General features: G+C 37.4%; 1 pseudogene; it reads left to right on the forward strand.

The window, feature by feature from the left end:
* The first annotated feature begins 1,306 nt into the window (after nt 1-1,306).
* LOC125200452 (uncharacterized) lies at nt 1,307-12,986 on the forward strand (annotated as a pseudogene).
* Nucleotides 12,987-13,528: the final 542 nt, after the last annotated feature.

Here is a 13,528-nt window from a genome sequence, read left to right on the forward strand (position 1 = left end):
AAACATTATTTGCATTTTCCCTATTTTCCCTATTTGTGCATGATTTTCCCTTAGTTTTGATATTTTGTTGAATCAGTTGATGCGTTTCTTTATAGTATTAGTTAAAAATTATCATATTCTTGCAATATATTAATGAGATCCCTTAGTTGAAGTTCATCAATATGTGGATTGCTGAATTTTCTTGATAATTGTATGTTTAGTACATTTGAGAGCTTACCTTTATTCTCTTATGGGTTGGAAAATTGTAATGTTTCACTCTTATGGATTTACATGAAATTCTTACTTCCTCCTTCGGATAAAAATAGACACTTTTCTATTTTGGTAACTGCGGTAGAAGGTTTTGGAGAAATGGCTGAGAAGCATATTATTTGATTGAACTCTGTTCTTGTTGCAAATGCTATATTTATGCTATCATGTGTGTCAATCAACCTCGTCTTCTTGTAAGGTTTTTCTACAAGATGCACTGGTGTGGTGTTCATATGGATGAGCTCACGTTTTCAAGTGATCTTAGCAGCATTGCTGGACTGTCTTCTCTAAGATTATGTTTTTAATGAGACAGCAGAAGGGGCAGTCTAATGCTGAATTATGTTTGTAACCGAAACTATTGTTTGTAAGATTTGTGTGAAAACATTACATGCATTTTTCTTTTATTCAAGGATTTTAAGTAATATCTCCGCACTATGCATAATTTTTGTTTTGTTATGATAGTATGTCGAATCAGTTGATGCGTTTCTTTATACTCCATTCGTCCACCATTTAAAGAGCCATTTTGACTTGACACGAGTTTTAAGAAATTGTTTGACTTTGTGAAGAAAGTAAGAGCGAGTGAAATGTAGGACTCATTTAAAGTAATAGTTTTATATTAGATTGTGACTGCAAAAAGTTGGTGGTATGTGGGGTCCACATACTAAAAGTGGAATAAAGTAAATGGCTCTATAAAATCATGGACAAACTAAAATGGCAAAAGAGTTCTTTAAATGGTGGATGGAGGGAGTATTAGTTTCAAATTATCATATTCTTTCAATATATTTATGTGGATTGCTGATTTTTTTTGAGTATATTTGAGAGTTCGACCTTGACTTTTTAGTCTAAAAATTGTAATGTTTCTAATGTTGCTCTGTGTATTTGAGAGTCCTTATCCATGTAACCATTAGTTATAGGTAGTATAATATTACCAACATTGATTGGATATAATTGAGCAATGCTGATTATTGACCTCAACAACTGAGCAGGTAATGGTTATATTTAAATTATGCTAATAGACATGGAATTTGTCAATAAGCATACAACATCACATCTTCTCTCACAACCTACCGCCTTGACCAAATCCACCCTCTTCTCCACCACCAACTCTCCTCTATTACGCCTAACATCACCACCTATTCAGCTGTGTTTTGATCATTCATATTTCAATTGGGAGATGGCGGCTTATGGTGCTGCGGTTTCTCTCAAGAATACCATTCAGAGTCTTCTACAATCGTCTCGCCTTTCGCTGGATCCTGCCTCTTCAGAAATCTTACAACAGGTGTACGACGCCATGGCCAGCTTAATGCAGGACGTTCTGCTAAACTTGGACGACACCGGCTATAGCAAGATCAGGACGGAGGTGAATGCTTTGGATGAACAAATCAAAGAGGTCGTATGGGAATTCGAAGATCTACTAGAATCCCATATCTACGATCAGATTCTTCCACAACTTGAAAGCTCGCCGGGAGGTGAAAGGGATCACTTGTTTTTGTTTGTAGATCTTCGGAGTCTGGTAGAGCATGTTAATTCTTTCATGGTGGTGGTGACGTTGATGCAGTTGAACTACGATATTGAACTGATGAATATGCCGGAAGAAGAAGGTGAACCTATTTCCTCGAGAATTGATTTTGGTGGAATCAATTCAAAGATGGTTGGTTTATCAGATCAATTTGAACAGGTCCGAGATGATCTATTCAACGATGAAGGGGAATTGTTATTAGTTACTGGGATGGCAGGGGTTGGAAAGACCACTCTTGTTAAGAAAGTATTTGATGATCCATCGATTCAGAGACATTTCGAGCATCGAGCATGGGTCAAAGTGGGCAGAAAATGTGAATTGAATGAAACACTACGATGCATTCTAGCTCAAGTGGATCCCAACACTCACCATCAAATGCTTACACAAGGAGATGACGATGATGATAAATTAATTGGACTCTTGGGAGAGAGGTTAAAGGAGAAAAAGTGCCTCATTGTTTTGGATGATGTTTGGGATATATTTCTTCCAATACAAGTAAGAGCTTACTTGCCAAAGGAAAGTGTTCGATTGTTGCTTACAAGCAGGCTAAGAAGTGTTAAACCATCTCTGACTCAAGTAGTACGCATGTTGAATAAAGAAGAAAGTAAGAAATTACTTGGTGAGAAGGTGTTTGGTGAAAAGATATTTGGTGAAAAGGGTTTCCCTCCGAACCTTGAGGAATTGGGAGAGAAGATTGCCAAAAAATGCGAAGGTCTTCCACTTTTGATAGTCACAGTTGCAGAGCTATTATCAAAAGAAGAAAAGACCCAAGAGTACTGGGCAGAAGTAGCTGAAACACAACATAATTCAATTTTCGTGGATGCGTACGATCAAATATCGGAGGTACTTTTCCCAAGCTATGACTACTTACCTCAACATTTAAAAATGTTATTTCTCTATTTGGGAGCTTTCCCTCCTTATTGTGATATTGACGCACACACCCTCCTCGATCGGATAATTGCTGAAGGATTTCTTGAACGGATGGGAAATAAAACATGGGAAGATTTTATGATAGAATGGATGGCAGATCTTGTTGAAAATCATAATCTTTTATTATTCGAATTCAAACGAGGATCTTGGTTTTCTAAGAAAATGTTGCGCGTGCATTCTTGTTGGCAGCATGTGTGTAAGAAAGAAGCTAGTAAAATCAAGTTTTTACATGTTTTACAAAGTTGTGATGATGTTTTGAAAGATCAACGTCGACTGTGTGCCCATTTCAACCCTTTATTTGCCTTCAAAGAAGTGTATGATTCTATAAATAGAGATTGTGCATCCACTGTCCGTTCACTCCTTTGTTTGGGTCCTTACGACAAATATCCGATCCCAATACATGCAATGCATTTCAAACTTCTCAGGGTGCTTGATGTTGATAGGCCCCGATTTTACCATATCCCTCTTGAAATTATGAAATTAGTTTGTCTAAAGTATATTGCCTTAACTTGCAACAAAGAGATCCCTATTTCTATATCCAACCTTTTTCAACTCCAGTTCCTTATTGTCAATCGATATATGATCATTAAAAAGCGTGGAGCTCTGTCATATATGCCGATGGAAATATGGGACATGCAAGAACTACAACATATTCAGGTCATGGGAAGAGACCTACCAATCCCTGATTATAATGTTACTTTGGACAAACTCTCTAGTCTTTTTGGTGTGAGCGTGAAGAGTTGCTCTAGAGAAATTCTCAAAAGAATCCCTAATTTAAAGGAATTATCTATTCTGGCGGAATGGAAGCCTTATGATGATAATGATAGCAACCCATTCACTAACTTGGGTTATATCTCAGAAGAGCTCCATAATTTGGAGAGCCTTAGTTACCGTGTAGTGAACCCTGAAATGAAGTATGAGTCTACGGTTCCTCTTTCAATGTTCCCATCAAGTTTGACAAAGTTGGAGTTGAATGGCTTAGGGTGTCAATGGAAGCACATGAATGACATTGGTTCACGGTTACCAAATCTTATAACACTCTATTTACAACACTACGCTTTTCGCGGCCCAGAGTGGGATATAGAATCAGGGTGTTTTCTGAAACTCGAAACACTCGTAATTGCAGACACAGATTTAGTGCGACTGAGACCTCAACATGGAAGCCTCCCGATGCTCGACCTCCTAAGCATACGGCATTGTTACAAATTAAAGCAACTCGAATGGACGCGCGATCCCTCAATGATCAAAACTACAATTGAATTAGTTGAGTGCAATCCTTTAGTAGTCGCTTCTGCCAAGCAATTGAGGCCGGAATCTCTCTTTACAGTTCGTTGCCACTCTTCATTTTGAGATGAGTAGTTGTAGCTAGACTCTCAACTTGGACAACGGGTTAGCCTTCCTACTTCATTTAATTGGCATAATCAAACGACATCAATTAATGCATTTATTTCTTAACTAAAATGCTTGTGCATGTTATATAAACTTACATGTTTCGTGTTCGTTTATTGTCTTCCAGACAATTGAGAGAGCAAAAGGGGCCAGACGCTGTATTATTCCATCATTTCGATAGTAGTATTACCATGATGAATGCTGATCTATGTTTGTGTCCGAAACAATTGTCACTTAGATTTGTGTATTATTTTACATGCATTTTCCCTTGTTCAAGTATTTTATATAACCTCTGTGCATCATGCATGATTTTCACTTTTATTAATTTATACTATGTTGAATCATTTTAAAATATTCATATTCTTGCAATAAATAATAAGATTCCTTAGTCGAAGTTCATGAAAATGTGGATTGCTGAAATTTTTTAAACCAAGTATGATTGCATACTATTGACAATTAGAAGAAGATATAAAATTCCAACAGTTATGTGTCACTTGGTAATCAAAGCCTTAATTGCTTGAATTTCTTCAAATGGAGTATATCGTTCTACACTTGTTATGTTTCACTTGGTAATCAAAGTCTTAATTGACTCATTTCACTCACATTCCATTTAAAATTAGTAATATAGTACTCTCTCCGTTCCATAGTAGTAGAGACGTTTCTTTTTTACACGAGATTTAAGAAAAATTGTGTTAAAGTAGGTAAAGAATAAAGTAGAAAATGAAAAAGGCAGAAAGGAGAGATGAAGAGAGAATAAAGTAAAAAAAAAAATAAAGTGGGAAGAAATGTGTTGACTTTTACTAAAAACGGAAATGACTCCACTATTAAGGAACGTACCTAAATGGCAAAATGACTACTATGAAACTGAAGGAGTATATAAATGAGACTCATATTTCACTAATTATTTCTCACTCACTTTTCTTAACATTTCTTAAAATCCAAGTCGAAAAGAAGTGGAACTCTTATTTGCGGACGGAGAGAGTATTATGCTAATATTACTATTAGTTTGGGCTCTAATGAATTGATATAATGTGTAACTATTATTCAAAACCACATTACTCGACGTTTAAACTTGGGGTAGTTATCATCAGAAGCTAATCAAACTATTCTACTCCATTTCAATGTAAAATATTACTCCATTCCGCAGCCGGCTTAAATTAGTTTTGTATTAGCAAATAGCAATGCTGATTGTGTTGACTAAAATTATTAAGCTGGTAATATATTTAATTGAGCATAATTTTCATTTAAGTCACAATCATTCGTGACTTTTGAAATAGTAATACAAAACTATAAATATTTTAATTTTCGAAATTGCCCCACAATAGTCAAAATCAAAATTAAATATGATTATCAAATATTAAATGACAATAATAATGTTGTATTGGAATTTGACGGTTATGAAAATTTAAAATTTTAACTTTATATTCCAGATTTTAAATTTATGTTTCTCATTGTAAGTGATTCACATTCTTTTAAGGACGTGTGACTCATTTTCTTTATAGTAAAAAATAACAATTTTTTTCTCTTTTAATTTATTCTCTCTAAGCATCTCTTTTATTCTTGGATACTTAAATACTAACATTTTCTTTCTTAAATTTCGTGAGGGTAATTTAATTGTCTTTTAAATATTTTACTCCCTCCATCTCTAAAAATTTGTCACATATTTCCACTTTTGTTCCTCCCTAAAATTTTTTAATCTTTCACTTTTACTATTTTTAGTAGTAGACCATACATTCCATTAACTCATTCACACTCATATTTTATTATAAAACTAATAAATAAAAGTAAGACTCACATGCCACTAACTTTTTCAATTCACTTTCTATTACTCCCTCCGTCCTACAAAGATTATCCTATTTTTCTATTTCCGTCCGTCCCACAAAGTTTGTCTTATTTCACTTTTTACCATTTTTTATAGTGGACCTCGTATTCCACTAACTCATTTCTACTCACATTTTATTATAACATTAATATATAAAAGAAGGACTCATATTCCACTAACATTTTCAACTCACTTTTATTGCATTTCTTAAAACCCGTGCCCGGTCAAGTGAGACAATCTTGGACGGAGGGAGTACATTTCTTAAAACCTGTGGCGGGTCAAATGGTGATGAATTATTAGGGACGGAGGGAGTAATATACAATGACTTCAAAGTTCAAACTTGACTCTACCGTTGCCTCTGAATATTGATATCTACTTTCCCCTGATGTGTTCTGTTCACCACCAACAATTGCAGCCTACTCTGCTTTGATAATTCATTTTTCCATCAAGTGATGGCGGCATTTGGCGCTGTCGCTTCTCTCAAGAATACGATTAAACATATTCTACAATTGTCTCGCATCTCGCTGGTTCCTCCCTCTCCACAAATCTTACAATCCGCCTACGATGCTATGTGTAGCTTGCAGGAAGTTCTACTAAAATTGGAGCACACCGGCTTCAGCAAGATGAGGACGAAGGTGAATGATTTGGATGGACGAATCAAAGAGGTCGTATGGGAATTCGAAGATTTACTAGATTCTCATGTTTATGATCAGATTCCTCCACAGCTCGAAAGCTCATCAATAAGTGAGAGAGATCAGTTGCCTTTCTCAGTAGATCTGCAGATTCTGCAACAGAATCTTGATTGCTTTCTCGAGATGGTGGCAGTGATGGAGGTGGAGTATTTAATTGAACTACTGAATATGCCCGAAGAAGAAGGTGAACCTCTTTGCTCGAGAATTGATTTTGGTGGAATCAACTCATACATGGTTGGATTATCTCGTGAATTTGAACGAGTCAGGCGTATCCTTCTCGTTGAAGATGAAGCTGAAGGGAATCGCTGCGATCTTGTTGGAATGGCAGGGGTTGGCAAGACAACTCTGGCGAAGAAAGTATTTGACGATCCATTGATTCAGAGCCATTTCCAGCTTCGAGCATGGGTCAAAGTGGGAAGAAAATGTGAGTCCAATGAACTATTACGATGCATTCTAGCTCAAGTGGCTCCCAGCACCCGCGACCAGATGATTACCCAAGAAGGCGGTGACGATGATGAGATGTTAGTTGGACTCTTGCAAGAGAGATTGAAGGATAAGAAATGTCTCATTGTATTAGATGATGTGTGGGACAGGCAAGTAATGGATAACTTGCCACAAGAGAATGTTCGGTTCTTGCTCACAAGCAGGTTCAGAACTGAAGAATCTTCCACTCGAGTAGTATTACGTTTGTTGGATAAAGAAGAAAGTAAACAATTACTTGGTGCCACGTTGTTTGGTGAAAATAGTTTCCCTCCACACCTTGAGAAATTGGGAGAGGAGATCGCCTACAAATGTGAAGGTCTCCCGCTTATGATAGTCACTGTTGCAAAGTTTCTATCGGAAGAAGACAAGACTCCACAATTCTGGGCCGAGGTAGCCAAAATACAACATAACTCAGTATTTTTGAAGGCATATGATGAAATATCTGTGGTACTTTTCCCAAGCTATGACTACTTACCTCAATATTTAAAAATGTTTTTTCTCTATTTGGGATCTTTCCGTCCATATGTTAATGTGGATCAATATAGCTTCTTCAATCTGCTGAGTGCTGAGGGGTTTGTTGAGCATTATGGAGTACAAAATTTTAACAAATTTATGATCATATGCTCGATAGTGCTTATTGACCGGCATCTTATTCTATACGAACTCGATGGAGAATCACAGTTTTCAAAGAAAGACTTTCGCGTGCATTCTTGTTGGCAGCACTTGTGTAGGAAGGAAGCTAGTAAGATCAAGTTTTTGCATGTTTTACAAAGTTGGGATGATGATCTGAAAGATCAACGTCGGTTGGGTGTCCATTGCAACACTTTATTTGCCTTCAAAGAAGTGTATGATTCAATAAAAAGTGATTGTGCTTCCATGGCCCGTTCTCTCCTTTGCTTTGGTCCTTACCACCCATATCCAGTTCCAATACATGTCATGGATTTCAAGTTGTTAAAGGTACTGGATGCTCTTCAAGTCCGGTTTTACAATATCCCACTTGAAATTCTGAAGTTAGTTTATCTAAAGTACCTTGCCCTAACATGCAACGCTGAGCTTCCTATTTCCATATCCAACCTTTTTCAACTTCAATTCTTGATTATTGTACAACATATGGTCATTAAAAGGCGTGGAGAATGGTCATATATGCCAGTGGCAATATGGGACATGCAAGAACTACAACGTATCCAGGTCATGGGAAGAGACCTACCAACCCCTAACAGAGATTCTAAATTGGAAAAACTCTCTAGTCTTCTTGGTGTGAGTGCAAAGAGTTGCACTAGTGAAATTCTCAAAAGAACTCCTAATTTGAAGGAATTACAAATTCAGATGGAGTTGAAGCCTTATGATGAAGATGATGATAGCAACACATTGAGTGGCTTGTATTATATCGCAGAAGAACTCCACAATTTGGATAGTCTTACATGTATTGTAGTAAACCCTGATATGAAGTATGAGTATGTAGCTCATCTTTCAATGTTCCCGTCAAGTATAAAAATATTGAATTTGAGTGGCTTAGGGTGTTCATGGCAGCACATGAATGATATTGGTTCCCTCCTACCAAATCTTTTGATCCTCTCAACAAAATGCTATGCCTTTCGAGGTCCAGAGTGAGAGATAGAATCAAGGTGTTTTTTGAAACTTGCGAAACTTGAAATTAAAGACACTGATTTGGTGCGATGGAGAGCTCAACATGGAAGCCTCCCAAGGCTCGAGCACCTAAGCTTTAGCCATTGCTACAAATTACAACAACTCGATTGGGAGCGAGGTCCCTCACCAGTCACAAGGCCTATAATTCACTTTCTTGAGTGCAATCCCTTAGTTGAAACATCTTTCACCGAATTGGTGGAATATATTTGGGACTCTTCTTTTTAAGATGATATTTAAATCATGTCAAGACTCTCATCTTGGTTAACAGGTTAGACTTTCTACTTCATTTAATTTGCTCAAACCAAGCCAATTCATTTATTTCTTACCTAAGCTGCATGTGCTTATTATTTTATAAACTTGACGTGTTTTTGTTATTTTTTTTACTTTAATATATGCGATTTACGTTGTTGGCTGCTCTTTTTCTTATTATACTTTGCGCTTAATGAATATTTATGTACGTTCACATCCTATATTCATTAATCGTTTTCAGCCATAAAAAGAGAGCAAAAGGAGTTGGATGCTACGTTTGCCAAGAATTGCAATTGTTGTTCTGACATATTGTTGTCTGAATTTAAGGATTGTGATTTATTGTATTTTGTTGGTAATTGCTGGGTTTTTTCCCTTACTAGTTTAGTCTATCTAAAATGAGGGAGGTTTTTATTTGGTTGCTACAACTTATGTGATATTTTCCATAATAACGAATCCAAAATGCATATTTTTTGGGGACAGGGAGAGTAGTTGATTCAACCACGTACCATATGACGAAATTTTATGTATGCTCACATCCTATATTCATTTATCGTTTTTTCAGGCAAATGTGAGAGCAGAAAATGGGTCAGTTTCACTGTTTCAAATTGTGTTGTTTCCGGTGATTTGTTGGATTTTGAATTATGATTGTACCTAAAACTATTGTAAGATATATTTGTGTGAAAGCATTAGATGCGTGATTTTCACTTTGTTTTGATAGTATGTTGAATCCATGGATGGGATCCTGATACGGGCAAGGCGGACACAACACAACCCCGTTAACCCACCCTCGAGCCCGGAGGCTCTCGACGTCAACACAAGACCCGAGCCACCATTGTCAGGCCATCAATATATAAAGACTCTCTTTAATTTATTTTCATTTAAGTATATTTGTTGTTTTGGATATTCTATGTTTTTAATTACTTACTTTTGAGAGTCGAGCAATGTTATAAGCTCCTTTTCGGGTTTTCTTTGTCGGTTCTTTCCCGAATCGTATTAAGAGTCGAACCGCATAGGGTCCATAGATTTATCTAGAAATATGTACTTCTCCTCGATTACATAATAAAGGATAAATCAATGGCAAATATCTCTCTCGATCTTCTCTAAATCCTCATAATGTGATGATGTTGCAAGAGACCGGCGCCACATGCATGTATGCCTATTGCAACACTTTAGTTTGTTTCAAACATGTGTATGATTCGGTAAAAGGTGATTGTGTAGTTTATAGGACCTGTTCGGTTTCCACTATTGCTCGTGACTAGAGGTCATTTATTATTCTTTTCTATTAATCGGTTTCTCTTTCCCTTGAAAATTTGGCTGCTGAAAATGTATCTCAAACAGTCTCTATAGTGCTAAAATTACATTGTTTCTACTTTTATCGATCCCATCCCGACCTATGTGACTAACTGAATCCTAGATAGAGTCTATTTTATCTTATCTCATATTACCGATCCATCTCAAGAAGCTCACCAGTTCCCTGTTGATAGTTTTGACTCATGAAAGAATCAATTTAGATTTTAGATAGTTTATGTTCGTATCCAGAAGTTAATTTAGTTAGCATTGCCCATGGATAAGTTGATGAACCCAAGATTTTCCATGCTGAGCCCAAAATATATTGACCCTTGTGATGATATGTGGCTGCATCAACTCTACTTCAACGGGAAAGGCTATGTACACAGTGACCTGTGGGGGCTGCACCAGTGAGTTCATTGGGAGGAGGCAGATACTATATGAGTGTGATAGATGATTTCTCTAGGAAATGTGGGTGTTTATTTTGAAGGAGAAGTCAGAGGCTTTCTAAAAGTTCAAAGAATGGTGTATAATAGTTGAGAGGGAAAAAAGTTGTGTGGTGAAGTGCCTGAGAACAAATAATGGCTTGGAATTTCTTTCAAAAGAGTTTGAAAAATTCTTCCATGAGAAGGGAATCAAAAGGCATAGGACAGTCCCCCTTAACCCACAGCAAAATGGGGTGGCTGAAAGAGCTAACAGGACTATCATGGAAAGAGTAAGAAGTATGTTGTTGGCCTTTGGGATGGAGAAGAAGTTCTGGACAGAGGCAGTGTCTACTGCAGTGAAGTTAATCAACAAATGTCCTTCTTCAAGCATTTACTCTGAGACACTAGATGGTATGGAAGTTATGGCCAGTATATTCATCTGAGACCATTTGGCTGTAAGGCTTTTGCTTATCTGAAGCAATCCAAACTGGATGCAAGAGCTCTCAAATGTGTCATGATAGGCTATCAAGATGGTGTGAAAGGGTATAGGCTTTGGTGTATAGAGCCTGGAAGCAGTAAGGTAGTGATCAGTAGAGATGTTACCTTCATTGAGAATGACATGCCATTCAAGAAAATTATGGCCTCAATCTCTGATAATTCTGATCCTGATGCTAATGCTGGAGTTCAGGTGGAGAGTCATTCTGAGGAAAGTGATTCAGAGAGTGTTAGCACTGAAGTAGAAGCTGATAATGCACATGATCTGAGTGGTTATCAGTTGGCCAGAGATAGAGCTAGAAGAACAAACATTAGACCGCCCTCCAGATTTGCTAATTCAGAAATGCTGTATTTCGCTCTATGTGTGGCTGAGGAGATTGAGTTCTCTAAGCCAGGGTCTTACAAGGAGGCAATGGAGTGTAAAGAAAGAGATAAGTGGCTAAAGGCTATGATTGATAAAATTGATTCCTTGATTAAAAATGGCACTTGGATTCTGGTGGATAAGGTGGAGGGCAGCTTCAAAAAGAAGATTGAATCTGCTAATAATGAGCAGATCAGATTTAAAGCCAGGTTGGTGGCAAGGGGCTTCACGCAAGAGCATGGTATTGATTACAACGAGGTGTTTTCTCCAGTGGTCAAACATGCATCTATTAGAATTTGCTGGCAGTAGTGGCAAAACTAGATTGGGAGCTTGAGCAGTTGGATGTAAAGACAACATTCCTACATGGAGATCTTGAGGAAATCATCTATATGTGTCAGCCAGAAGGTTTTGTTAAGACAGAGATGGAAAATAAGGTGTGTCTATTTAAGAAGAGTCTCTATGGCTTGAAACAAGCCAGCAGGCAGTGGCATAGAAAGTTTGATAACCATGTGTTGAAGAATGGTTTTATCAGGTCAAAATATGATGAATGTGTCTACATCAAAAAGAGAAAGGGGGTTCCAGTTGCTTATCTTCTTCTTTATGTTGATGATATGCTGGTTGCAGGATCATCTAAAGAGGAAATTCAGAGAATAAAAGATGACTTGAGCTCTGCTTTTGATATGAAGGATTTAGGTGGAGCTAGGAGGATTCTGGGTATGAATATCATGAGGAATAGACAGAAAAGGAAAATCTGGCTGAATCAGACAGATTATATCTCAAGGGTAGTTAGGAGATTAAGGTTAGGAGATTCCAAGGCTACTGCAACTCCTTTGGCTATGCATTTTAAGCTATCTGTGGGGCAGACTCCAAAGGATGAGAAAGAAAGATTGGAGATGGAGTCAATCCCTTATGCAAACATTGTTGGGAGTGTAATGTATATGCTATGATTGGAACAAGACCTGATGTAGCTCAGGCCATTAGTACCACAAGCAGATACATGAGCAATTATGGGAAGGAGCATTGGTCTGCTTTGAAGTGGATACTAAGGTATCTGAAAGGAGTTAGTGATTTTGGAATATTATACAAATGAGCTATGGAATACAATGGAGATTCTATAATTGGTTACTGTGACAGTGACTATGCTGGTAGTGTGGTTACTAGAAAATCTCAGTCTGGTTATGTTTTCACTTTATTTGGAGCTGCTGTGAGTTGGAAGTCAGGACTGCAAAGTGTGGTGGCATTATCTAGCACTGAGGCCGAGTACATTGCACTCACCTCAGCTGTGAAAGAGAGCTCATGGTTGAGAGGACTTGTAGGAGATTTTGGTGTGGTGCAAGAGGCAATCCCAATTGGTTGTGATAACAATGGGGCTATCAGTTTGGCTACGCATCATGTGTATCATGAAAGGAGCAAGCACATTGATGTTAGTTGCACGTTATAAGAGAAGAGATTGAGAGAGGAAGAGTGAGGGTATTCAAGGTTGCTACTGCAGATAATCCTGCAAACATGTTGACTAAACCTTTGCCAAGAAAGAAGTTTGAGTTGTGCATGAAGCTCATAGGCATGTGCAGAAAGGAGAGTGAGTTGAAGCAACCAGGTGGAGAATTGTGATGATATGTGGCTGCATCAACTCTACTTCAACGGGAATGAAGTTTTGGCTAAGTGTTGGAGAAGTCGTGTTCTACACTAACACGCTTCTTTAAATGAGAGGAACTTTTATCCGGGCCGTTAGATGCAATTAGATTAGATGATTGAATCTGGTCCATCCATTGTAGTTAATGGAAGTAGTTAAATTTGTTGAGTTTTGTTTTAGCCTCTTAATCGAGAGGACTATTGTATCCAATTCAATTTTGAAAAGTTCATTCAATAAAAGAAATCCCTTTTCGTTCCCAATTCGATCGAAGTTCTTGCGCTCCACAATTTGTTCTTCAATCTCGCGATCCCACTCGATTCCGCAACAACCCTATTTATTGTTGGGTAAAA

The sequence above is a fragment of the Salvia hispanica genome, chromosome 2 (genome assembly GCF_029641045.1).
Source record: "Salvia hispanica isolate PSC_SH4W2 chromosome 2, Shi_PSC_v1, whole genome shotgun sequence".
Classification (NCBI taxonomy): domain Eukaryota; kingdom Viridiplantae; phylum Streptophyta; class Magnoliopsida; order Lamiales; family Lamiaceae; genus Salvia; species Salvia hispanica.